The sequence below is a fragment of the Manacus candei genome, unplaced genomic scaffold, assembly GCF_025592945.1.
Source record: "Manacus candei isolate 608988 ecotype Guabito, Panama unplaced genomic scaffold, ASM2559294v1 h1tg000029l, whole genome shotgun sequence".
NCBI classification, from domain to species: domain Eukaryota; kingdom Metazoa; phylum Chordata; class Aves; order Passeriformes; family Pipridae; genus Manacus; species Manacus candei.
The window spans coordinates 3496538-3524480 of NW_026138077.1; the positions used below are offsets into that span (position 1 = coordinate 3496538).

Consider the following 27943-nt stretch of genomic DNA (forward strand, 5'->3'; position numbering starts at 1 on the left):
AAGGGTTTGGAGGGGCTGCTTTGTGCAGGGAACCCTTTGGGGGCCCCTTGCAGATGGGTAGGGCTGCACTCTGGGGGTGTGGGGCTTTGGTTCTTTGGTTGCCAGGGGCCACTGTGAGTCACTGAGCCGGGGTGGGGACAATGGGCAGGGCTGGTTGGGACAGGCTGTGGCACCTGTGACATAAAAGGGAAGTGTCCCCGTGGGGCAGCTCTGCAGGGCCCATCAGGGGATGCTGCCCAGTGCAGCCTGTGCTGTGGGGAGCACGCACACAGGGAGAGGCTGGGCCGGACGAGGGCCGGGGCAGCAAGGCCGCCCCAGGGAGTGGGTTCTGCCCCTGCCTGCAGGGCCCAGCCCCTGGCAGGAGCGCCTTGGGCAGGGCCCGGTGCTGCTGCTGGGGCAGGGGGTGAGGCCTTGCCACCTGCCAGCTGCCTGGGCCCCTGTCCTTGCTGCGCCACATCCCCGAGGCTCCATCCCCGCTCCCCCAGCGCCAGCTCCCTCCTTCCCAACCCCAACCAAGCCCTTCTCTGTGTCCTCCTGCAGGCCATGGCTTTCACAACATTCCTTTTGGTGCTTGTGCAAAGCATCATCCAGTCCCTGCAGGTGGTCGGGGAGGGGCTGCACAAGACTCAGTGAGCTTGGAGGTCTTTTCCAAGCTGAAGGACTCTTGGATTCTGTGATTGTGTGCTGGATTCAGCTGGGTCCGTGTTAGCAGCATTAGTTTGCTCCCAAAGTTTCCTCGCTGTCAGCTCTTGTGGCCTAAGGCTTGAGCTCCTTTAGCTCCTTGTGCTGAGCTACTGATGGGAAAGGAGAGGCCTCTGCGAGCAGATTCCTGGTGTTCCCTGTAGAACAGTGAGGGAGAAGGTGTAGTCAAGTGGGAAGAGGAGTACTGTTTGTGTGTGGCCTCCTATGTGGCCTTGGTGCCTTTGAGGGGCTTGAAGGAGAAAAGAGCTTTGTTAAAGTGAGAAGTGAAATAGTGTGTTGGCTGTGGGAATGGGAAGGGAAGAGGAACGGAGAATGGGAAGGGAAAGAGGAATGGAAAGACATCTGTTGAAGTTGTCGTTTGTTATGTTTGCATGTAGCAGGGTGTGGTGGAAGAAAAAACCAATTGGGAAAGATATGTGGCATGGAGAAGCATCTATGGGAACTAGATGGACTTTTATACACTGGACAATTCATCCACTGGACTGACAGTTGTTCCCCAGTTTTACCCCAGTTTATTGCTGTATTGTCACGGAGTTTATGTACCCCAGTTTACTGTTCAATTTTTATGAAGTTTGTTATACCTCCATATTGTTCCCCTTTCTCCCTCAGATTTTCCCGCCCAAAGTTGTTTGTCACCCTGTCCTCCCCTGCTTTCCCGCTCCTCTGCAACTGATTGGCTACAGTTTGCTGCAGTGCAAAGAGAGCTCCCATTGGCTCTTTCTCCTGGAGACTCCGAAGTTCCACCCGCCTTTTCCCTGTCTCCCTATCACACTTTTCCCTGAGTTGTCAGTTCCATGCTCCTCCCCAGTTCAGAATCCTCCCCTCAGACTTACCTTATTTAAAACCCTGTTGTCCCTGAATAAAGTGGCATTGCTGCACGAACCCTCGACTGTGCCAAGAACCGTTATTGCAGTGCTCGGTCCCATTTCCCATCCCCCTGGACCATGGCAAGTGGCGCCCAACGTGGGGCACAGTTGAGGACTCTCATATTGAGAGAACTCCTGTGTCCTCACCTGGGTTCAGGTGACGCCAGGAGAGGTGATCGTCCTCGCCGGTCCTCCTCAGCAGAGCGGACGGCTGTGGGCTCAGCGGTAGCTGCACGGGTCGACGCACCAGACAGGTGAACTGCTGAGGACATTCCTCACCCTACCCTAACACCCACAGCCCGGCAGAACACCAAAGGGAGGACTTTCCATCAAGAGACTGTTGTTGAGACCCGACTAACATCAACATGGGACTCACACTCTCAACCTCCCAAAAATTTGTATACAGGCGCCTAAAAGACTTTGTAATAGAACACGGTCACCCCTTAGATAAAAAATTGGCAAAATCACTCACCAGATGGCTCGACCACAAGGGTCACCAGCTTGCCGAGGACACCAGCGTAGAGCAGTGGCAAGCCATAGGCTACAGCCTCTGGCGGGACAGTGATAAGGGGGACCGTATAGCTAAAGAGGCGCTCATCGCATGGAGGTTAGTTCTGATGGTGCTACAGCACCAGATGATGAACAAGAATATCAACCTCCCCAAGACAGACACTGAGCGGACAGAGAGGGACACTGAGCAGACAGAGACGGACACTGAGCAGACAGACACACAAGATGGCGGGAGGGGGAAGAAACCATCGTACCGAATTCAAAATGGCGTCGAGGAGGAGGGACCGAGGGACCACACGGAGAAAAGGCGGGAAAGGACACCGCGGGAAAAATCAGTGCAGGAAAGGAGGAGGCGGGCTCCCTTAGCACCACCCTCCAGGCCGCCTCCACCTCCACCTGATTGCATCAGAGATCCCTCCCCCGGCATGCCCACGAGCACACCCACTTCCTCCAGCCCCGCCTCTTCCCCGGATACATCACCTTCAAGGGGCGGAAGGGTGGCAAAGGACAGGGTCAAGGCGAAGGTCAGGGCCTCCTTCCGGCAAGGTGGCTGCGCCCATAGGCCTCACACCACCGAGGCCTACCCCGCCTGCCGCCACCCTGAACCGGACATAGACTTAATGCAGCACTCCCCTGAATGGTAGCTTAAGCTACCAGATATCTGGAGAGCCTTCAGGGAGGAGGTTGCTAGCGCTAAAGACACTGAATTCCTAAAAGCATTTCCCATCTATGTAGAGGAAGGAAGGGCCCCAGAGTGGCTGTAGGGAACTGGCTATAGAACACGGCTTGCTTAGGCCGTGGGAACATCTTAGATAGCGAGGTTACAGTGCCCTTGTACCCTGTTAGCTGGCTGGTAAACAGGACACTGTGATTAGTAAAACAAAAAACAACTGAGTACCACCTGTGTCAACAAAGAAATGAGTAAGAGGTGAGATCAACATTTAAGCAGAACCAATAATGAGCTTAGCTTTTGCAAGATGTATGAACTAATTATAAAGCGTATATGAAGCTGTTAGCAATGATCAATAAACGAAGCTTGCTGATTCTCATATTGAGCGTCTCATTCTTCCCTCGTCACGACAAATGGCACCCGAACAGGGACTAAGTTGAATCTGCGGTCCCCGACGCTTGAACAGGGGGTAAGTCAAATCTGCATCCCCCAGGGGCTAAGTTAAATCTATATGCCCCAAGGGATTAAGTTGAATCTGCGGTCCCCGAAACCTGAACAGGGGGTAAGTTAAATCTGCATCCCCCAGGGGCTAAGTTAAATCTGTATGCCCCAAGAGACTAAGTTGAATCTGCGGTCCCCGAAACCTGAACAGGGGGTAAGTTAAATCTGCATCCCCCAGGGGCTAAGTTAAATCAGTATGCCCCAAGGGACTAAGTTGAATCTGCGGTCCCTGAAACCTGAACAGGGGGTAAGTTAAATCTGCATCCCCCGAAACCACGGTCTGACGCAGTAGCCGGTCGGTCCTGAAGCAGCACAAGAGGTGAAAGAGCTGGACTCCGCACCCCAGGCGACCTTACAGAAGGGTCCTGACCGACAACACCGTCGACGTCTTGTAAAAGGCTGCAACAGCGCGCTGAAGATTTATAGGTATGGAAAGACAAGCGGTGCTTTTATTACTCCAGTGCTTTTTAGAAAAGCGGGGACTTAAGGGTATAGCTTTGAAAAAAGAATTACCAAGATTGCTTACGACGAGGGTTGCTAAAAGTTGTTTTGTGGACCCTAATACAGTTTTTGATGAAAGAGAATGGAGACGTTATGAGGTTAAGTTGTGGGAGGTTGACGCGGAGACGGAGCTCAATGTAACATGACAGAAGTGGAGAAACTGCCAGGCCAACCAGACAAGACGCCTGGACAGGTGAGCCACCGAGAACAAAAGGGATCTAATGTTGCATCTATATGGAAGTCTATCCTGCTTAAAAAAGGAAGAAAAATTAGACAAACTGGCTTTGCGGCAGATGCTGCTTTCATGTAAGGGCCAGGGATATGAAGCGAACACTGTAACTGCCTTTACTATCTCTACTTGGAAAGAACTTAGTGATAAGCTCTTTACTGCTGCCTCTAAGGGAGAAAAAGTTGCTGCTTCCCTCCTTACAACTTGGCGATTGTTATCTGGAATAGTAAAAGGCATTAGAGCACAGTATGAGGACATTAGAATGCTACTAGATACCATCATACAGAGAAATCGTGTAAAAAGGGAGTTGAGCGGAGTTGAAGGGAGACGGAGCGGGACAAGAAATCACGGATTGGAGCCGGGGACAACCGAGCGGCCCCGCCAACATGAACGCGGTGCTAGCATCTCGGCAATACATATCCAGGACGATCGGAGATGACGGTTGCAGTGTGAAAGTACTGCTGATGGACCAGAGATGAACTTTACGAGCACTATGACTGAGTTCCACCTTAAGACATTTCCAGCTTTTCATCTGAACTGTACTGCGGGACTGCGCTGTGCGTTTGTGGCTGTGTTCACGGTGTTGTGTGCTTATGCCGCCGTGCCGAGTGAACCCGTGCTGGCGCCGGGTCTGTCCGCCTGTGGCAGGTGTCTACGGGGCGGCACCGGGCAGCGGAGCAGTGGCGGTGGTCGTGGCGCCTGTGCGGAGCGTTGCGCCCGCGTGCGTACACACCGGCGGTTCCAGGTGCGGCGAGCAACGGGGGGGCTCTGTGTCCCCCGCACTGCTGACAGCCATGGTCCTGGGGGGTGTGCGTTCCCCTTCCCTTCTTTGCAGCGAGTGTTTTTTCCCTGGTGCCGCTCCTCTTCCTAGAGCGGCGAGTTAATGATGGTAGCAAAAACCTTGAGGGGTGCAGCTGGAGGAGGGGGAAAGCTGTTTCTCCTTTTCCCCGTTAGACCAATCACCCCCTCTCTGAAACTGTTTGCAGCTGTTCTCTCCCTCTCCTATGTTTTTGTCTTTTCTTAAGTAAACTCTGTGATTAAGTTAAGTTCCTTCTGCTGATTTTCTTTGGGTGAGCCCGGTCCCTCCTCCCCCTCCTTCGTCCTTCGACAATGAGGGGCGGGGGGGAGGCAAAGACGGTAAAACACAGAAAAAAGGGAAAAGAGAAAAAACAACTTAAAATTAACAATATCCCAACTTATAAATCAGATAAGATTGCACTGTTTTTACAGCAATAGGTGTTACGCATGCAGCGTGCTCATGGCATTCTCAAATGTTTTCTTCAAAAACAGAAAGGGAGACTGATGAAAAATCCTTTGAAGCAAGATTAGAAATAATGCAACATCCGTGCTTAGCCTTTTGCATATTACAGAAGGTTATTAAGAATTTCCTATAGCTTGCTATTTTGCATCTCTTACATGAAATTTGGCTGTTTCCCCCAGGGGCAGGGTGCAGGTAGAAGATTTGGAGACGGAACGATGAGACAGAAGGGGACATAGTCTTGCCCCCTGCAAAAGTAGTTTTATTGCCTTTATGACAGAATATCATTGCTCTATGAGAAGGGTTGAAGATTTCCAAGATAATATTCTGTTCTTTCTTGCTGTATCTGTCTTTTACATAGAGAGTTATGCAGGATTTGCAGATTGCTGATGACGGCTATGCCATAAATTTCCTTTGAATTATGAAACTGATAAGAAGTGCACAGTCAATGACTACTTGAAAATGTGTGTGATTGAGGAGCATGTTTGAGGTGGCCACCTGAATGTGGTGTGAAAGAGAAAAGCTACATGAATGTGTGACTGTGTAAACTTAAAAATACCTTCTGCCGGTGTTAAGATTTTAGAGGTGTGTAACATGATTCTGTTGAACCATAGTGAATCCTTATTCTGAATGGTATATGAATTCTTCAAATTCCCACCGTGAGTGATGAGGTTTTAGTTATTTCTAGACTAGCCCTGTCCGGCTAGCTGTATGATCTGAACTGAAGTTAAATAAGAAGTTCTTACAAAAATTTAATATTCTATTACAGCCTTGTATGAAATTTATGCAAGTTAAGTCTCAGGTGGAGTTTTTCCACTGCTGTTGTTCCTTAGCTGTGTAAGCTGGGCAGGAGACCACTAGTTTTAGAGCAAGTAAAAATCATAAGCCAGCAAACATCAGTGCAGACTGCAAGGTTGGCAGAGCCCGAAACAAAATACACCACTATGCATCCAGGTGCCCGGGAACCATTCTTACAATTCGTGGAAAAGCTGCAAGATGCTGTAGAGAAACAAGTTTTGTGACAGATACAGAAGTTGCGAGTTACATAACTAGCTAGAGATAATGCAGGCTTGTGCCAGGGTGAGGTCCTTAGACCATCAAATAATTGCATTTGCATCTGCTATGGCAGTAGTGAGGGTCGTTTTGAGCTTTTCTGTGTTTTCCAGGATTTAAATCAGGAGTTGTCGATGTTGCTGCCTTGTTTGCTCAGCTCGTTGCAGGGGCAGACTGTCAAGGCCATCCTGCGTGCCTTCTCAAAAACATCTGTAGTGTTGTGGATAGTGTGTCTTCAGGCCTCCTGGCTGGAGGCCAGAGCAGACCAATTATGTTGATCAGTGCGACCAGAGCTGAAGTGTTGTTTTAAAGAATCCTTATATATTGTCTTCAAAACCCCTCCCGTGCAACAGCTGGTAGCAATATTAATTGTAAAACGGCTAGTCTCTCCTCCTTAAAACATGCCCTACCCATTGTAGCTGTGTTCTCAGCAAAATAGCCTCACTAATTGTGATTAATCCTTGTTTTATACCAGATGTATTGCTTGCCTAATTTGACTAGTGAATGTTTAGGGTTGTACGAAGGCAACCTGTATTCTTTGTGATGCTCAAAACTTGCTGTTAATTGTCCAAACAAACAAACAAACAAACTTCTATAGTCATTCCAAGAGTTAAGGTTGTGATATTAGGAGGTACTGCTTGGAGTTTTCCTTTAGAACATACAGATCCTGTGTGACTTAAACAATGGCTCCTACCTACAGAACAGCTGTTGGCCCTGCAACAGCTTGTCAGAAGGCAGCTTGATTCTGATTACATTGAACCATCTCAGAATCCTTTAATTACCCCTGTGTTTGTGATAAAGAAAAAATCTATGAAATGAAAACCTTTGCATGATCTCAGACAGGTTGCTGCAATCATGGTTAGTAAGCATTGGCTTACTGACCCCTTCTGTGCTTCCTGCTGAATAACCCATTGTTATTATTGATTTGACAGGTTATCTTCTCACAATCCAGTTAGACCCCAGTGATAGAGAAAAAATGTGCATTTCTAGTTCCATCTATTATTCGTGCAGAACCTTATGAGTGTTATCCATAGAAAACCCTCTCCCATAGAATGAAAGGCTTTTCTATAATTTGTCAGTGGTTTATGTTTCCAATGCAATTTTCTGACTGTCTTTGTTGTCATTATATAGATGATATTTCTGCTAGCTGTAACCACTGAGGATCAGCTGGGTGTGTTGGACACTGAAACCAGAAAGAGTCTACAATTCTTTGGCCTAGTAGTTGCTCCTGACACGGTGCAGTGAAAAGTACCCTGGAAATATTTAGGGTTCATGTACACAAAAAGCAGTCATTTCTCAACCAGTTATGCCAAGTCTTAATTTTCAAGCGTTGTTTGTACTCTAAAGAACTCCTTTGCAGAGGATTGTTCCAGCAAGTTTCCTATGCTTCGATCCAGTGCAGTTTCATAGTTTTTTACCTCTTTTACAGTTTTGGGAAAAACACGCTGTGCTTGGCCAAAAGCCTCCTTTAAGCTGATGGTCTTGTGGTCCCTGTGGGAGCTGGGGGCAGAGTGCAGCGTGCAGGTGTGGACTTTGTCCTTCTCACAGTAGCATTCCAGCAGTTTACTGTACTGGGGGATTTTCTCTCAACCAAAACCTGGGCACCACAGAGCCCCACCAGGACGTAGTTTTTTCTGAGTGTTCTTTGTGCTATGCTTACTCAGGTGGGCTTGGCACAGGGAGACCTTGCAGGTCAGGCAAGTCTTCATGGCTGAACGGGGGCCTGTGGGGTAAAGGCAGAGTGGGCACTGGGAAGGGCCCTGCTGGCATATTTCTGTTCCTTCTGTATGCATGCACTCCTTGCAGAAGCTGTGACCGCACCCCAGAGACATAGGGTTCCTGTAAATGTCCAGGCAGATGGGGCATGTCAGTTCGTCCTCCAGCCTGGCCTCAGCACCCACCTCGGCCATGTTGCCTGAGCTTCGTGATAGGGCTGAGAGCAAGGAGGAGGGCACTGGTGAGGAACTGAGAGCACAGCATACAGAAGCCTTCAGATGTCGATTTAGCTTAATTCATTCTATTGCTCGCTCAGTTGTTGTCTCTTGTCCGGATTGTCGTCGTGCTTGTACTGTCTATTTTAGTACTAACCCTCGAGGTCTTACTCTGGCAAAAGATCCCCAAGAGTTAGATTTAATGGGATCACTGTATATACATAACACAAGTGGTAATGGGACTCAAACCTGTTTTATGTTGAGATTATTTCAATCTACATTAAGTGTTTATCAAAACCAAGACTTGTCCAGCTGGCACAAACTGCCTAGCCTGTACACAAAAGAACTGTAGAGCCTGAGTGAAACAGTAGAACACACAAAGAAAGTAACAATAACAACTAGTCCTATAGCCTTGTGGCTTCAATCTATTTTTGGTTCTATGTCTGAATGGGTTTTAAGTTTTGTTAAAGAAAAACCTACGATGGTTGTTGACAATTGTTGTAATTTTAGTAATAGTTCATATTGCTTTTTCTTGTATTGTTAAATGTGTAAGTGCTATAACAGAGAAAACATTATTAGCCCAGAATAAAAAAACGGGGGTATTTGTAGGGAATTGGTTATAGAACACGACTTACCTAGGCCGTGGGAACATCTTAGATAGTGAGGTTACAGTGCCCTTGTACCCTGTTAGCTGGCTGGTAAACAGGACATTGTGATTAGCAAAACAAAAAGCAACTGAGTACCACCTGTGTCAACAAAGAAATGAGTAAGAGGTGAGATCAACATTTAAGCAGAACCAATAATGAGTTTAGCTTTTGCAAGATGTATGAACTAATTATAAAGCGTATATGAAGCTGTTAGCAATGATCAATAAACGAAACTTGCTGATTCTCATATTGAGCGTCTCATTCTTCCCTCGTCACGACAAGTGGCGACCAATATTGTACCCCATGCTAAAAGATATGAAAAAGGCCATCGTCGAGTATGGGTTGGGGGCACCCTTCACCATCGAGTTGCTAGAATCCTTCTTCCTGGCCTATAAGCTGATACGTTACAACATAAGAGCAGTGATAGGAGGACTCTTTACAACAGTACAGTCCTCAGTATTTGAGGCAGAATGGAAAAAATTAATCACTGCATATGTCAATGACAAAATGGAAAGAAGGGGAATCCCAATTCAGCAGGCAATAGACATGCTCTATGGGGAGGGGAACTATTCGAGTAGGGGGGATCAAGCTCGAATTGACCCCAAATTTTTAGAAGCGACTAAAGAATTGGCATTAGAGGCCGTGAAAAGGGTGACAGATGCCTATGTGCAGACGCCTTCTTTCACACTTATTAACCAAGGCCCAAAAGAACCTTTTGTAGAATTCATAACCAGGCTAAAAGAGGCAATCAGCAGGCAGGTCCACCAAAAAGAGAGCCAGGAAATTTTATTCAATAAATTGGTTATCAAAAAGGCGAATGAGGACTGTCAGAAAGCTTTGAAGATGTTAAAGGATCCCTCCCTACTCGAAATGATAGACGCTTGTAAAAATATAGGTTCCAATTCCCATAAAGCACGTCTATTGGCTGCCACTTTCATGGGTCCCCAATCATGTTTCAATTGTGGTGAAAAGGGACACTTCAAAAAACATTGTCCTAAGTTAGTCCCCGAACCAAATTTGCCTAAGACCCTATGTTGGAGGTGTGGGAAGGGTCGCCATTGGTCTTCTAGTTGTAGGTCAATGACCAATATCAATGGTGAGCCCCTTCCCCCCAGGAGGTCCCCACAGCGGAGGAAAAGGGTAACCTTCCAATCTTTGCCCGATCTTCGCCCTTGCTCCTGTGAACATCAGGGAAACGGGGAGCAGAGCGCCCAGGGGGGCGCGACGACACAAATAACCCCTGCTCTCTGCTCCATCCTGCACCCAACACCGTGCCCAGCTACCCCATTACCCAAGAGCCTCCGACAGACCTCATTCCTGTTCAGTGTGATCCTTTAAATTCAGCAGACCCTATCTCAGTTAAAAACCAGTGTGTTCCCCTAAATTGGATAATCCTTTCCATTACTCACCCATCTACTCACCTAAGCTCCTATGAGCAGGCCAGGATTAGACCATCTGCCCCGGTCAATCCAGATAAGACTTACCTGATGATATCGCACTTTTCAGCAGTGGTTAAGGGAATAATTGTAGTGCCTACTCTCCTGACGGGACTGACGAACACAAATATAGCTATATGCCTAACTGGGCATCTCCCTCCCATGCAGTTGGAGGACCGCTTCCCTGTGGCGAAGATGGTCTCCACCGACGAGCTGCTCTGCGTGGTGTCCCCAGATGAGGAGCGGAGGGAGGGATCACTGAGGGAAGTCCACTGGACAACCTCGGTGAAGACCTCTCGCCCTCTTCTAACATGTCTCATCTACTTTTCTCAACCTAGGCACCCTCAGAAAGTCAAGGTGGAAGGGTTACTCGACATGGGGGCGGATGTCACCATAATTGCCTCCAAGGACTGGCCGTACGGCTGGCCAGCCCAGACCACTAACATCAGAGTCAGCGGTGTAGGGGGATCGCAGTACCCCGTCAGGAGTAAAGAGGTAAAGAGGAACTCCGAAGTTCCACCCACTTTTTCCCTGTCTCCCTATCACACTTTTCCCTGAGTTGTCAGTCCCATGCTCCTCCCCAGTTCAGAATCCTCCCCTCAGACTTTAAACCCCTTATTTAAACCCCTGTTGTCCCTGAATAAAGTGGCATTGCTGCACGAACCCTCAACTGTGCCAAGAACCGTTATTGCAGTGCTCGGTCCCATTTCCCATCCCCCTGGACCGTGGCAGCAGGGAGATTGCCAAAACTGAAACCAGTACACAGTTGAAAGCTGAACAAAACAACATTTATTCCAAAGAAAGTAGCAAACAAAATGAGAAACCGAGAGACAGAAAAGAGAAGGGAAACAAGCCCCCAAGACAACCCCCCATTCACTCAAGTGTTACTTACCAGGTTGTCTTACTGACCCCAGAATGCTTAGAATTCCCCATAGCAGAAGCTGCATCCTCATTATCCTCAATGAGCCAATTTTCATTAATGTGAGGAAAGTTGAGAGACTGTAGAAACATCAGTTGAACTTCAAAGTCTCCTGGTTTCTGTCTCTCCTCAGACTTAGAATCAGGGTTAGGGTTAGGGTTAGGGTTAGGTTTAGGGTTGGGGTTAGGGTTTAGGGTTAGGGTTAGGGTTAGGGTTAGGGTTAGGGTTAGGGTTAGGGTTAGGGTTAAGGTTAGGGTTAGGGTAAGGGTTAGGGGTTAGGGTTGGGGTTAGGGTTAGGGTTAGTCAGAATCTGTCTCAATGCGCGATCTAACTATCGTGGGTTTACCCCATTCCAGGAACGCAAACCGTAAACCCTAAAACCTAAACCTTAACCCTGACTAACCTTAACCCTAACCCTAACCCTAACATCTCATAGCAGAGGGAGGGAGGGGCCTGATTCCTCATCAGATATATCAACAGTCAAAAGCCGGTAAGCTCAGCTCTTGCCTTTTCAGGGTTTCACACCGTCAGCACTGGAGGGAGGGAGGGGCCCGACTGCTCATCAGAGGTATCATGCAAGTCAAAAACCTGAAAAGTCTCCTAGAATGCATAAATCATTAACCATTTCAGTCTCTGACAATTGGTGACTATATACATCTGTCCACTCTCAGCTTTTCTTTCTCTTACTCTCCCTTGCTCTTATCCTGCCTTTCTCTGCCCTATGCATTTTCTTTCCCCCCTCCAAAGTTTATCTCTGTGTCACATTGTGGTATAACAACACCCAAACTGCTAGCATGCCTGTTGATACAGAATTGTTAAAATAAACCTTGCCAGTATATGTTTTCAGACACCGATTATTTAGTGTCACTTCATTTTAATCCAGCCCAAGGGAATTATTAATAACAACCTGAGTTACCCCCTCTCCCCTTTTCCTGGGGCGGGTTGTAACTCCAATCAGCACTGACTCCGCCCAGTAGGTGGAGTCAGTGACGCAGAACAATCAACACGGACTCCACCTCTTGACTCCACCCAGTGGGCGGGGCCAGTGCTCTATAGAAGCAGAGTACATACTGGACGGTGGTGGGTATTCAGCCAGACACGCAACAGAACAACAACAGCAAAAGCAGAGACCCAAAAGAAAAAGCAAAAGATTCTGACAGCGGTGGGCCCTGAATTGGGCTTATAGTCCGAGAGGGGTTTACTGGGCACCCGCGATAGTTAGATCGCGTATTGAGACAGATTCTGACTAACCCTAACCCTAACCCCAACCCTAACCCCTAACCCTTACCCTAACCCTAACCTTAACCCTAACCCGAACCCTAACCCTAACCCTAACCCTAACCCTAAACCCTAACCCCAAACCCTAACCCCAACCCTAAACCATACCCTAACCCTAACCCTAACCCTAGTAGCTTGCAGTCTCTTTTTTAAAGTTAGGGTTAGGGAACTGGTTTTGTGCATAGCTTGCAGTCTCTTTTTTAAGGTTAAGGTTAGGGAACAGGGTTTGCACATAGCTTGCATTCACTTTTTTAGGATTTGGGTCAGGGAATCGGGTTTGCGCATAGCTTGCAGTCTCTTTTTTAAGGTTAGGTTCAGAGAAAAGGGTTTGCGTATAGCTTGCAGTCTCTTTTTTAAGGTTAGGGTTAGGTAACAGGGTTTGCGCATAGTTTGCAGTCTCTTTTTTAAGCTTAGGGTTAGGGAAGAGGGTTTGCGCTTAACTTGCAGTCTCGTTTTTAGGGTTAGGGTTAGGGAAAAAGGTTTGCGCATAGCTTGCAGTCTCTTGGTTAGGGTTAGGGAACAGGGTTTGCGCATAGCTTCCAGTCTCTCTTTTAATGTTGGGGTTAGGGGACAGTGCTCTATAGAAGCAGAGTACATACTGGACGGCGGTGGGTATTCTGCCAGACGCAACAGAACAGCAACAGCAAAAGCAGAGACCCAAGAGAAAAAGCAAAAGATTCTGACAGCGGTGGGCAGTGAATCGGGCTTATAGCCTGAGAGGGGCTTATTGGGCACCGCTGAGTGTACAGAATGGGCTAAAACCGCGATTGTTAGATCGCGCACTGAGACAAATTCTTCCTAACCCTAACCCTAACTCTAACAGTAACCCTGTCTTTTGCTAACCCTAAACCTAACCCTAACCCTAACTTTTGCTACCTCTAACCCTAACCCTAAATTTCCTAACCCTTTCTAACCGTAACCCTAACTCAAAACCTAACCCTATCCCTAACCCTAACCCTAACCCTAACCCTAACCCTAACCCTAACCCTAAACCCTAACCCTAACCCTAACCCTAAATCTAACCTTAGTAGCTTGCAGTCTCTTTTTTAAGGTGAGGGGTAGGGAAAAGGGTTTGCGCATAGCTTGCAGGTTTTTTTTAGGGTTAGGGAACCGGGTTTGCGCATAGCTTGCAGTCTCTTTTTTAGGGTTAGGGTTAGGGAAAAGGGTTTGCGCATAGCTTGCAGTCTCTTTTTTAGGGTTAGGGTTAGGGAAAAGGGTTTGCGCATAGCTTGCAGTTACTGTGTGGACCAATCAGCATTGACTCCGCCCAGTAGGCAAAGCCAGTGACGCGGACCAATCAGCACTGACTCCACCTCTTGACTCCACCCAGTGGGCGGGGCCAGTGCTCTAGAGAAGCAGAGTACATACTGGACGGCGGTGGGTATTCTGCCAGACACGCAACAGAACAGCAACAGCAAAAGCAGAGACCCAAGAGAAAAAGCAAAAGATTCTGACAGCGGTGGGCAGTGAATCGGGCTTATAGCCTGAGAGGGGCTTATTGGGCACCGCTGTGTGTCCGGAATGGGCTAAAACCGCGATTGTTAGATCGCGCATTGAGACAAATTCTTCCTAACACTAACCCTTACCCATACCCCTAACCCTAACCCTAACCCTAACCCTAACGCTAACCCTAACCCTAACAGTAACCCTGTCTTTTGCTAACCCTAAACCTAACCCTAACCCTAACCCTAACTTTTGCTAACTCTAACCCTAACCCTAAATTTCCTAACCCTAACCCTAACCCTTTCTAACCCTAACCCTAACTCAAAACCTAACCCTAACCCTAACCCTAACCCTAAACCCTAACCCTAACCCTAACCCTAAATCCTAACCCTAACCCTAACACTAAACCCTAAACCAAAAGGAAACTTCCTTTGCTATGCCTACTGGGCGGAGTCAGTGCTGATTGGTGTTACAACCCGCCCCAGGAAAAGGGGAGAGGGGGTAACTCAGGTTTTTATTAATAATTCCCTTGGGCTGGATTAAAGTGAAACGACACTAAATAATCGGTGTCTGAAAACATATACTGGCAAGGTTTATTTTAACAATTCCGTATCAACAGGCATGCTAGCAGTTTGGGAGTTGGGCTATCAGTTGGGAGGCATGGCTGAAAACAGGAAACAACAGCCCTAATTCCCAGGAAAGAAAGCCTGGAAGCTTTGGCTTTGTGGTGCAGTTGGTGGGCCACACTGGGCACTCCATGGGCAGGCAGCAAGAGTTTTCTGGATCTGGGAGTCAATCTGGGGGCCTCGGAGTGTTTGAGGGGAAGTTGGGAGTGTCCTGTGGGACCAGGATGGGATTTGAGGGCTCCTGGAGGGGCTGGGATGGGTGTATACTGCAGGCATCGTCTAGTATTGATGGGGGTAATCAGTGAGCTGACTGTTTCATAATCATCCAAATTTTAACATACAATATGATTATTAGAATAAAAAGCAAAAAGGTAATATCAACAAAACAGTAACAGGGTGAAGCTCTTGGTTGAAGACTGGTTTCTTCTTTTTCTCCAGTGATTTTAATTCTTTTTCGTCTGGGTTTTAATCCCATCTTTGGCATTTTGCTGCCAACATTTTGTCCCCATATCCATTGGAAATTGTATTAACTGTTGATGAGAACAAAGTGGAATGCCAAGGTATGTGATATATTGATAGGATTTCACTGGTTGGCTTTTAATTTGTCCAGGTTTATCGCCATAATGCTTCTGCTCTTTAACCACTTGAATCAGAATGAATTGAGTTGTTTTCTGGGTCGGGTTCTCTTTTTGAGTCCAAGGGTTTTTAGTGGATTCAGTATCAGGCACAAAGGAAATTGAGGGAGGTAAAGAATAATCTTCCCTTTGTTCATTATCACAGAGATCACTCAGTCTATTTTCATTAATGTGAGGAAAGCTGGGAGACTCTAGAAACATCAGTTGAACTTCAAATTCTCCTTGTTTCTTTCTCTCCTGAGACTTAGAATCAGGGTTCTCTGTGGTTTCCCAAGTCTCAATGCCAGGGTAAGACACTGGTTTATGAAGTTGCCTGACCAAACCAGGAGCCTGTTTTTTTAGCAACAGTTTTCTCTCTGCACTCTGGCGCAACAAGACTTTGAAGGTGGTCGACCTCAGTTTGAAGCAGCTCATTTTTAGCAACAAATTTATCCGATTTTTCTCCTGTTTCCCTCTCAAAGGCTAACGATGACTTCAGCACCACATTTTCTGATTTCAAAACAGTAGATTCAACATCAGAAATCCATTCATGACTTCCCTGTTGTAGTGGTTTGGATCTTGTTTTCCCCCAGAGGCTAAGAAAAGTGGTAGACCCCAAGGGGTGGAAACCCCTGGAAGTTTTGGAGATGTTTTCTCCATGGGCACAGAGCAGCAGCCGGCACTGACCAGAGAAACGGTGGGAGAGAGCCAGCAGATAAGGACCTGAACTGAAGGAGCAGCAGAAGCAACATGCAGCACCGGAGAAAAGACTCCTGGAAGGAGACCTGGGAAAAAGAGAGCCAGCAGCCTGAGAGACAAGAGTTCTGGGGGTAAGACTGTACCAGCCCCCCAAACTCCTTTGAGACCCCTCTGAGAAAAGAGGGAGATGGACTCCTATCAAGGAGAAGAGTTTTAGACATGCAGCACCGGAGAGAGAGAGGAGCTAAGAAGCTCAGAGCGTCCCGGACCTGGACCGGGACGGCCAGATGGAATGCGGGGGGAGTTGACCTTGGTTCTTCCCCCCTTGCACTGCTGCCACGGTGGCAGCCTGAGAGACAGGGCACAGAGGCCCTGCAAGGAGCTGAGTCTCCTGGAGATACCAGACCGTCACGAAGACCTCCCTGTGTCTTCGTGATATGACGTGGTGATACGACCTTGTCTGGGGTTACGAAGCCCACGGAAGACCCCTCGGTAGGAGGCGATGGGGTCGAGAGAGGTTGGATACCTCCCTCGTGAATGCTGGCAGAAAGCCAGTCAAAGCTGCTGCATGTGAAGAAGACAGACAGACTGCTGCCTCAGAAGATGCTGCTGTTCAGAGACTGGAAGGGATCTGTCCTTCTTTCCCTCCTGGACTTTTATTTGGAGGGGAGAAGAGATCTGATCATTGTAAATACATATGTCATGGTAGAGATAGTTGTGATCATGTGTATAATGTGATATGGTATTTATTTGTACAGTCATTGTAATATATTTCCCTTTCCCCCACTTTGAGTCTGGTGTGTTTTGTCTGGAAAAAAACCCCCATCTCACATTAGGTTGAGATGTGGGAGGGGGAATGGAGCTAGGGAATTGGATTTTGGGGCTATCTCAAACCATGACACCTGTCAGCACTCCATCCAAATGTCTGTGCTCTCACTTTGACCTGAGAGAAACCTCAGGCAGGTGGAAAAGGGCAGATAAAGAAAAAACAGATGGGTCCAGCAGAAGTGATGCTGCTTCTGTCAAAAGCAGAGCAGAGACCGAAAGCACTTTAGGAAGTTGCTTACAGAAGCACTTGTGCATTCCAAGTTACAGCTCAGGAGTCTCAGTGACTTGTCCAACATGAGAGTTTCTTTTCCATTTCTCAACCCCCAGATTCCTCAGGAGTAGGAAACTGGAAACACTGACTGAGAAAAGCTCCATTCCTTCCTAATAATTGTGCTTTGCCCTTCCCATTTGACAGTGCTCTTGGAAATGTGCTGCTGTGATCTGGATCTGTGAGCAGCCCTGACCTCCCAGAGCACTCATCCAATGGCAGGAAGACCCCACCTGGCTCCTGCTGGGGTTCTTGCCACCACGATCCACTATGGGTCAATGGAATGGGGAGCAGGGCGGTGGGACCAGTAAGGACCAGTTAAGGGGGTTGGGGGCACTTCAGCATCTCCATCAAGGTCAGACCAGTACAGAGCAGCATAGACCAGTATAGATCGGTATAGACCAGTATAAACCAGTATGGACCAGTATAGACCAATATGGGTCACTGGAATGGGGAATGGGGCAGTGGGACCGATAAGGACCAGTTAAGGGGCTTGGGGGCACTTCAGCATCTCCATCAACGTCAGACCATTATAGACCAGTATAGACCAGTGTAGACCAGTATAGACCAGTATAGACCAGTAAAAAACCAGTACGGACCAGTATGGACCAGTACAGGTCACTAGAACAGCGAGCAGGGTGGTGGGACCAGTAAGGACCAGTTAATGGGGGTTGGGGGCACTTCAGCATCTCCATCAAGGTCAGACCAGTACAGACCGGTACAAACCAGTATGGACCAGTATAGACCAGTATAAACCAGGGTGGAGCAGTATAAACCGATATAAACCAGTACGGGTCACTGAAACAGGGAATGGGGTGGTGGGATCAGTAAGGACCAGTTAAGGGGGTTGGGGGCGCTTCATCATCTCCGTCAAGGTCAGACCAGCACAGGCCAGTATAAAACAGTATAGACCAGTATGGACTGGTATAGACCGGTATAGACCAGTATAAACCAGTACAGACCGGTATGGGTCATTGGAATGGGGAATGGGGCAGTGGGACTAGTAAGGACCAGTTAAGGGGGTTGGGAGCACTTCAGCATCTCCATCAAGGTCAGACCAGTACAGACCAGGATAGACCAGTATAAACCAGTATGGACCAGTACGGGTCACTGGAACGCGGAATGGGGTGGTGGGACCAGTAAGGACCAGTTAAGGCAGAACTCAGCTGGGACTTAGTGGTTTGGGGGTGGGTGTGTCCCTTCTTTAGGTGGGCGTGGTCTCTCCCTGGTGGGCGTGTCCCATCCCAAGGTGGCCATAGCCTCTGCAAGTGGGCGTGTCTTTTGCATCCTCTCCCCCTCCCTGAACTGGGAGCTCAACTGGGACTTACTGGGTTTTGGGTGGGCATGTCCCCTCCCAATGATGGACCCACTTTCAGCCCCTCCCCCCACCTTTAAAGGCCCCCCCAAAGCCCCTCCCCCCCCTTCCTGCACCTCCCCAACCCTAAGGGTCCCTCCTGTCCCTCCCCCACCCTCAGGGTCCCTTCCTTCCCCTCCCCCCAGTGAACCTTCTACCCCTCCCCCACTCTCAGGAGCCCTCCCTGCCCCTCCCCCACCATCAGGGGCCCTCAGGACCCCTCCCCCAACCTCAGAGACTCTCCTGCCCCTCCCCCACCCTCGGGGAACTTCCTACCCTTCCTCCACCCTCAGGGACCCTCAGGGCCCCTCCTTCACTTTCGGGGTCCCTCCCTGCCCCTCCCCAACCCTCAGGACCCTACTGCCCCTCCCCCCACCTCGGGGTCCCTCCTGCCCCTCCCCCACCCTCAGGGACGGTCCTGCCCTTCCCCCACCCTCAGGGAACCTCCTGCCCTTCCCCCACGCTCAAGGATCATCCTGCTCCATCCCCACCCTCAGTGTTCCCTCCTTCCCCTTCCCCCCCCACTGGGACCGTTACTGGTCCCTTACTGGTCTGTACTGGGAAGGGAGAGGGGCGGGGCCGCCCCCTCGAGGCCCCTCCCCCCCCCGTGATGTCACCGGGTCCCAAAAATAGCCCCGGGGGCCCAAACTGGAGGGGGGACCTGGAGCCACTCCCAGTGTGACCAGTTCAGGTACTGGGAGGGACTGGGAGGGAACTGGGAGGGACTGGGAGGGACTGGGAGGGGGCAGGGCTTCCCCCCCTCCCCCCCTCCGTGTCCTTGGAGTGACCTTGGGGAGGGAGGGGGATGGGCCGCTCCCAGTGGCTCCCAGTAGCTCCCAGTAACCCCAGTAATGCCTCCGGTATCTCCAATGACCTCCCCAGTAACCCCAGTGACCCCCCCAGTAGCTCCTAGTAGCTCCCAGTAACCCCAGTGTCTATCGCAGTAGCTCCCACTAACTCCCAGGAATCCTAGTGTCCATCCCAGTAACTCCCAGTAACCCCAGTGTCCACCCCAGTAGCTCCCAGTAACTCCCAGTAAGCCCCCCAGTAGCTCCCAGTAGCTCCCAGTAAACCCCAGTGACCCCCCCAGTAGCTCCCAGTAACCCCAGTGTCCATCCCAGTAACCCCAGTGACCCCCCCAGTAGCTTCCAGTAGCTCCCAGTAACTCTCAGTGTCCCCCCCAGTGCCTCCCAGTATGTCCCAGTTTAAACCAGTTCCCCCCCCCCCGTGGGCCCTGGGCCGGGTGGGGGAGGGGCGGGCTCACATTTCCATGGCAACATCCCTTTCCCTCTGGCCCAGTTTCTCCCAGTTCCTCCCAGTTTAACCCAGTTTTTCCACATTTTTCCACATTTTTCTACATTTCCCCCCATTTTCCCCATTTTTCCCAGATTTTCCCCCATTTTTCCACATTTTCCTGAATTTTTCCCCATTTCCCCCCCATTTTCCACATTTTTCCCAATTTTCCTACATTTTCCCAGATTTTTTCCCATTTTTCCCCCATTTTCCCAGATTTTTCCCCATTTTCTCCAGATTTTCCCAGATTTTCCCCCCATTTTCCCACATTTTTCCCCATTTTTTCCACATTTTTCCCACATTTTTCCCACGTTTTCACACATTTTCACACATTTTTCTCCAGATTTTCCCAGATATTTTTCCCATTATTTCCACATTTTCCCCGATTTTTTCTCACATTTTTCCCAGATTTGCCCAGATTTTTTCCCCCATTTTCCTGGATTTTTCCCACAATTTCCCATATTTTCCCCATTTTTCCAAAATTTTTTTATCTTTCCCCATTTTTCCCCATTTCCTGGATTTTCTCCCATTTTTTCCACATTTTCCCAGATTTTTCCTCATTTTTCCCAGATTTTCCCAGATTTTTCCCCTTTTTTCCCAAGATTTTTTCCCATTTTTTTAAATCTTTCCCCATTTTTCCCCATTTTCTGGGATTTTTTCCCATTTTTCTCCATTTCCCCCCATTTTTCCCAGCATTTCCAGCATTTCCCCCCCACTTTGTCCCCATTTTCCCAGATTTTCCCAGATTTTCCCAGATTTTTCCCTATTTTTTCTCTATTTTCCCGGATTTTTCCCAGATTTTTCCTCCACTTTTCCCAGAATTTCCCACATTTTCCCACATTTTTCCCACATTTTTTCCCATTTTTCCCACATTTTCTCAGATTTTTCTCCAGATTTTCTTCCAGAGTTTCCCACATTTTCCCACATTTTCCCACATTTTCCCACATTTTCCCCCATTTTTCTTGATTTTTCCCGATTTTCCCCATTTTTCCGGATTTTTTTTCCATTTTTCCCATTTTCACACATTTTTCCTCATTTTCCCCCATTTTCACGGATTTCTCCTCATTTCCCCCATTTTCCCACAGTTTTTCCCAATTTCTTCACATTTTCCCAGATTTTTCCCCATTTTCCCCATTTTCCCCAGATTTTTCCCCATTTCGCCCCCATTTTCTCGCATTTTTCCCCATTTTCCCACATTTTCCCAAAGTTTTTCCCACATTTTCCCAGATTTTCTCCCTAGTTCCCCAGATTTTTCCTCATTTTTCCCATTTTTTTCACAGATTTTTTCCCGATTATTTTCCCCATTTTCCCGGATTTCCCCCCTTTTTTTCCCACATTTCCCCGGATTTTTTCCCAATTTCCCCCCATTTTCCATGATTTTTCCCACATTTTCCAGATTTTTCCTCATTTTCCCCCATTTTTCCCAGATTTTTCCCCATTTTTCTCAGATTTTTTTCCCCATATTTCCAGATTTTCCCAGAATATTCCCCATTTCCCCCCAGTTTTTCCCTATTTTCCCAGATTTTTCCCATTTTTTCCCCTTTCCCCCCATTTTTTCCACATTTTCCCCAGATTTTCTCCCATTTTCCCCAGAATTTCCCAGGTTTTTCCCAATTTTTCCCCAATTTTCCCAGTTTTTTCCCAATTTTTTCCCCATTTTCCCGGATTTTTTCTCCATTTCCCCCCATTTTCCCAGATTTTCCCCCATTTTTCCCACATTTTCCCAGATTTTCACACATTTTTCCCCATTTTCCCCCTTTTTTCTTCATTTTTCCATATTTTCCCATATTTTTCCCCATTTTCCCCAGAATTTCCCACATTTTCCCCCAGTTTTCCCCATTTCCCCGGATTTTTCTCACATTTTTCCCAGAATTTTCTGCAATTGCCCCATTTTCCCACATTTTCCCAGATTTTTCACCATTTTCCTGATTTGCCCCCCATTTTTCCCACATTTTCACAGATTTTTCTCCAGATTTTCCCCACATTTTTCCCCCATTTCCCCACATTTTCTTGGATTTTTGGGTCCCCAGTTTTCCAAATTTCCCAAATTTCCCCAGTGGGAAAAAATGGGGGGAAAAAACCAGGAATTTTGGGGAAAATGGGGAAAAATTGGGGAAAAAAGTGGGAAATTTGGTGAACACCAATGAAAAATTGGGGAAAATGGGGGAAAATTTGAGAAAAAAGTGGGAAATTTGGGGAAAATTGATAAAAATGGGGAAAAATGGGGGGAAATTTAGGAAAACTGGGGGAAAATCCGAGAAAATGTGGACAAACGGGGGAAATTTTGGGGAAAAAGTCAGAAATTTGTGGAAATGGGGGATTTTGAGGGGAAATGGAGGGAAAATTGGGAAAAAAGTAAGAAATTTGGGGAAAATGGGTGAAAAATCAGGAAAAATCGGGGATAATTGGGAAAAATTAGGGGAAATTTAGGGAAAACTTGGGAAAAAATGGCGGAATTTGGGGAAAATGGGGAAATTTGGGAAAAATGGGGTGAATTGAGAAAAAAATGGGGGAATTTGGGTAAAATTGGATGAAAAATTGGGGAAAGTTGGGAAAAATGGGGGGAAATTTGGGGAAAAAAAGAAAAAATGGGGGAAATTTGGGAACAATGGAAGGAATTTGGAAAAAAAATGGGGAAAAATTGAGAAAAATGGGGATATTTGGGAAAAATGGGGGGAAAATTGGGGAAAGAGTGGGAAATTTGGGAGAAATGGATGAAAAACTGGGAAAAATGAGGGGAAATTTGGGAAAAACTTGGGTGTCCCCACCAGGTTCGGCCCCGCCATGGCCCCGATAGCCCCGGGATCAGGTGAGACCCCTACCCCATGCCCTGACCCCTCCCCCTCCCCGAGGTCACTGCCCTGACCCCCCGAGTCCAGGCTGTGACCCCTGCCCCACCCCGTGGCCCCTCCCACACTTTATGGCCCCTTCCCCATTCTGTGGCCCCTACCCCATTCTGTAGCCCCTACCCCACTCTGTGACCCCTCTCCCACTTCATGGCCCTTCCCCCACTCTCTGACCCCTCCCCCACTCTATGGCCCCTCCTCCACTTTATGGCCCCTCCCCCACTCTCAGACCCTTCCCCCACTTTATGGACCCTCCCCCACTCTGTGACCCCTCTCCCACTCTGTGACCCCTCCCCCATTCTGTGACTCCTCTCCCACGCTGTGTTCCCTCCCCCACTTTACGGCCTCTCCCCCACTCAGTGACCCCTCCCCCACCGACAGCTTCTCCCTGCAGAGACAACAGCCAACACACTATTTCACTTCTCACTTTAACAAAGCTCTTTTCTCCTTCAAGCCCCTCAAAGGCGCCAAGGCCACATAGGAGGCCACACACAAACAGTACTCCTCTTCCCACTTGACTACACCTTCTCCCTCACTGTTCTACAGGGAACACCAGGAATCTGCTCGCAGAGGCCTCTCGTTTCCCATCAGTAGCTCAGCACAAGGAGTTAAAGGAGCTCAAGCCTTAGGCCACAAGAGCTGACAGCGAGGAAACTTTGGGAGCAAACTAATGCTGCTAACACGGACCCAGCTGAATCCAGCACACAATCACAGAATCCAAGAGTCCTTCAGCTTGGAAAAGACCTCCAAGCTCACTGAGTCTTGTGCAGCCCCTCCCCGACCGCCTGCAGGGACTGGATGATGCTTTGCACAAGCACCAAAAGGAATGTTGTGAAAGCCATGGCCTGCAGGAGGACACAGAGAAGGGCTTGGTTGGGGCTGGGAAGGAGGGAGCTGGCGCTGGGGGAGCGGGGATGGAGCCTCGGGGATGTGGCGCAGCAAGGACAGGGGCCCAGGCAGCTGGCAGGCGGCAAGGCCTCACCCCCTGCCCCAGCAGCAGCACCGGGCCCTGCCCAAGGCGCTCCTGCCAGGGGCTGGGCCCTGCAGGCAGGGGCAGAACCCACTCCCTGGGGCGGCCTTGCTGCCCCGGCCCTCGTCCGGCCCAGCTTCTCCCTGTGTGCGTGCTCCCCACAGCACAGGCTGCACTGGGCAGCATCCCCTGATGGGCCCTGCAGAGCTGCCCCACGGGGACACTTCCCTTTTATGTCACAGGTGCCACAGCCTGTCCCAGCCAGCCCTGCCCATTGTCCCCACCCCGGCTCAGTGACTCACAGTGGCCCCTGGCAACCAAAGAACCAAAGCCCCACACCCCCAGAGTGCAGCCCTACCCATCTGCAAGGGGCCCCCAAAGGGTTCCCTGCACAAAGCAGCCCCTCCAAACCCTTGTCAGATAGAAAACTGGGGGACGTGACCCTTGGATGCTTTTAGTACACAGATACAAGCTTTTCTTGAATAATGGAGGGGGTCACTGTTTTATTATTAATATTTACAGTTATCCATTTGGGGACAGGATGTCCTACAGGCTAATGTGCTGTCACATTTGGAGTGAAAAGTACTTTTCAAAGAAACCCAGGGTGCATGGGTGATGCACAGGAAGCTGCCAAGTCACCCAATGTGAAGCTCAACACTGCTTTGCAACAGCACTGCCCTTTCACACACATCTTTGGCAAAGACAAAGATGTCAGGGTTTAGTTTCTAAATCGGAGGGGTCACCAGGAGCCCCCGGACCCCCTGAACTCACCCCACACCACCATGGCCTCGTTGGGGCCGCACGTGAAAAACAGCTCGGCGGGGGGAGACCCTGGGGCCGGGATCGATCGGGACCAATCGGGTTCAATCCCGATCCTCCCCTCCCCCGCCATCACCGCCCCGCTCCCGGCAGCCCCCGCGGAAGTTTCCACGTTCTATTGGGTGACTCACCGGCACAAGGACAGGGGCCCAGCAGAATTTGGCAATGACGTCATTCCAGCAGAGCCGTTCTATTGGCTGCGACCCACGAGGGAGCCCCAAAACCTGTTCATGGCTTGGGGGGGAAGGACAGCTGGTACGACCGGGAACGGGGGTGCAGAGGGTGTTCAAGTGCCCAGGAAAGGGGCAAAAAACTTTCCCCTCTCCCTCCCAGAGCCCTCTCAGCCCATCCCAGTGTCTCCCCTCTCCCCCAGTGCCCCCTCAGCCCATCCCGGTCTCTCCCCTGCTCTCCCAGTGCCCCCGTCCATCGAGGTCCCAGCCCGGCCCTGCCCCCTGCTCTGCTCCGGCCTGGATTTCTCCCCTGCAGGGGCAGCTGAGGTGGCTCCAGGGCGGGCGGGAGCTTTCGGGGCAGGGGGTGGCTCCTGACATGCTGCTGGAACCGCCCCTGTCTGGGCGGGTCCGTCAGCCTGGGGCACCTCCTCACCCGAGCCTGGGGGACGGGCCGGCAACTGGGAGGGGCTTTGGGAAGGAATGGGGAGGCTGAGAAGGGCTTGGAGGTCGTGGGGGTAAGTGGGAAGGTGTTTGGGGGAGTTTGGGGGTTTGGGAGGGAGGTTGGGGAGATTGGGGCAGCTGTGAGGGGTTTTGGGGAATCGTCGGGGATGTGGGAAGGAACTGGGAGAGAGTTTGGGGGCATCCTCAAGGGGAAGGGGGCAACTAGGAGAGGGTTTGAAAGGTCCTGGGAGGGTTGGAGGTAACTGGGAGGGGTTTGGGGGCATCTTGTGGGTTTTTGTGGGTCTGGGAGGCAGTCTGGGGGCCTCGGAGGGTTTAAGGGGAAGTTGGGAGTGTCCTGTGGGACCGGGATGGGATTTGAGGGTTCCTGGAGGGGCTGGGAGGGCTTTATGCCTTTCTACTGCGGGCATTGTCTAGTATTGATGGGGGTAATCCGTGAGTTGACTGTTTCATAATCATCCAAATTTTAACAAGACTTTGAAGGTGGTCAACCTCAGTTTGAAGCAGCTCATTTTTAGCAACAAATTTATCCAATTTTTCTCCTGTTTCCCTCTCAAAGGCTAACGATTACTTCAACACCACATTTTCTGATTTCAAAACAGTAGACTCAACATCAGAAATCCATTCATGACTTCCCTGTCACCACTCCATCCGAATGTCTGTGCACTCACTGTGGCCTGAGAGAAACCTGCCTGTTTGCAGCGCACTGACTGGGCAACTTTTCTTTTTGCAGGTGGAAAAGGGCAGATAAAGAAAAAACAGATGGGTCCAGCAGAAGTGATGCTGCTTCTGTCAAAAGCAGAGCAGAGGCCGAAAGCACTTTAGGAAGTTGCTTACAGAAGCACTTGTGCATTCCAAGTTACAGCTCAGGAGTCTCAGTGACTTGTCCAACATGTCCATTTCTCAACCCCCAGATTCCTCAGGAGTAGGAAACTGAAAACACTGACTGAGAAAAGCTCCATTCCTTCCTAATAATTGTGCTTTGTCCTTCCCATTTGACAGTGCTCTTGGAAATGTGCTGGTGTGATCTGGATCTGGGAGCAGCCCTGACCTCCCACAGCCCTGACCACACACACCTCATCCAACGGCAGGAAGAACCTGCCTGGCTCCTGCTGGGGTTCTCACCACCCACCGACAGCTTCTCCCTGCAGAGGGGTGGGCAACTCCCCAGGCAGGATGAGACCTGACCCCAGCAGGCAGCAAAGTCCCTGCCCTGGCACAAAGAACCCCGGAGCACAGGGACCCTGCTCTGCAGGACAGCCCCGGGCATCCCTGGCTGCACCCCCACCTTCCCAGCCCGCAACCATCCCTGGGAGAAGGAGCCCACCTGCGCTGTCCCTCTGACAGTGCTGCAGGGAAGGCCTGCCTTGGAGAACATCCTCCTCCGGCGCAACAGAGAAACTGGGAGAGTCCTGACAGATGTGCAAGGCTGTGGGATGTGGTAGCTTTAGGAGATTCCTCCAGGAACACAAGCGACATTGCCCTGCACCTGTAGACTCACTCTGCAGAGGAGTGTGAAGTTGTGTCCCCAAGTTGTGTCTCAGCTGAACACCTCCCATCTTTCTGCTGCCTTTAACCTCCCTTTGCCTTTCTTCTCTTCTCTCGTGCCTACAGGCAGTGCCCTCGGCCCTGCTGGGCTGTGCAGAGGAGCTGCTCCTGGGCAGAGCTGTCTCTCTGCAGTGCTGCCCGCTTGCCAGGATTTCCCTGTGTGCCAGGAGCCCGGCCCAGCTGAGCAGCACAGCAAGAGCCAAAGGCAGCCCTTTCTCTGCCCCTCTGGGTTCCCCGCAGGTGTCCCTGGGGCTCCAGGGGAACCTGCTGTGGAACAGACTGAAGGAAACAATGATGTTCCCTCTTCTCACCTCTTCAGGGACACTTCTTTCCAGCAGTGACACTTCTTTCCAGCAGTGACATTTCTCCTCTTAGAAAATTACCAGGGTATGATGATCACCTTTTCTAGTTTCATCATTACACAGGACACCAGGAGGGTGACAGCAAAGGATCTGGTAACTCCCTGGCACAGCGGGGGTTTTCCTGGAGTCACCCAGAGAAATGTGTCAGGGCTCTGAGAGGTGTCCAACCCTGAGCTGGACTGATGCACACACGGGGGTGTTCAGAGACACGAGTCCTTCCCTGGCACACACACAGGCAGTTCATTGCAGCAGGGGCAGTGTCTCCCTGGGCTCCTGCTACCACTCCCAGAGCCTGGAGCCACCTCAGCCCTGTAATGCTCCCACCCTGCCCACTCCTACACTTCAGATGAACATTGGGGTTTTCTAGTCACTGGAACTGCCCAGACCAGCCCCTCCCTGGTCCCCCCATCTCCCTGCCCCGCCCCAGCCCAGCAGAGCAGCACAGTCGTTTCTGGTCCTGCAGCAAGAAAGGGAGGCAATAGAGGACAGGGACAGTGACTGCATGTCTGGACTGCTCAGGAGATCATCAGCTCAGGCGGCAGCTCCTGCAGCCCCAGGACCAGACCCGCTTCCCAGTGGCCCAGGCAGTTGCTGCCACGTGGGCACAAGCTCTGCTGCCCAGGAGGGTCCTGTGGTGAAGGGCTTTGCAGATGGCCACGTAGCGGTCATAGGACATGATGGTGAGAAGGGCAAGCTCCGCTGTGATCAAGAAGAAAAGCAAAAAACACCTGTGCAGCTCATCCTGAGTAGGACATGCCCCTGGTGTTCCAGAGGGAATTGGCCATGGCTTTGGGGAGAGTGGTGCAGATGCAGCCCGGGTGTGTGAGGGAGAGGTGGAGCAGGAAGAAGTTCCTGGGGGGTGTGCAGGTGGTGGTGGCAGGCTACGGCGTTGAGGATGAGGCCATTGCCCAGGAGGGCAGCCAGGGAGATGCCCAGGAAGAAGCAGAAGTGCAAGAGCTGCAGCCAGGAGGAGGAAGTGGGGGATGGAGCTGCTCTTGGACATGAGCTTCTTCCGGGCATCAGGAAATGTCCAAGGAGGAAAAGGCAGTGAAAACTTTGGGACAGGTTTCCTAGATCAAACCCATGAATTCCTCTGAGCATCTACCCTCATCCCAAGTATCTGCAGTCACACATATATAGATT

The 27943-nt window shown here is 49.9% G+C and overlaps 1 protein-coding gene and 1 long non-coding RNA gene across 2 annotated transcripts in view; both read right to left on the reverse strand.

Moving 5' to 3' along the window:
- LOC127472624 (uncharacterized) overlaps positions 1-27943 on the reverse strand; it is an 86949-nt gene that overhangs the window by 28739 nt on the left and 30267 nt on the right. The window lies entirely within an intron of this gene.
- The window catches only part of LOC127472625 (uncharacterized), a 56973-nt gene that overhangs the window by 12177 nt on the left and 16853 nt on the right, over positions 1-27943 (reverse strand). Inside the window, exon 2 of the long non-coding RNA XR_007905090.1 lies at positions 174-839. This is a non-coding gene — a long non-coding RNA (uncharacterized LOC127472625). The remainder of the gene's footprint in view (positions 1-173; positions 840-27943) is intronic.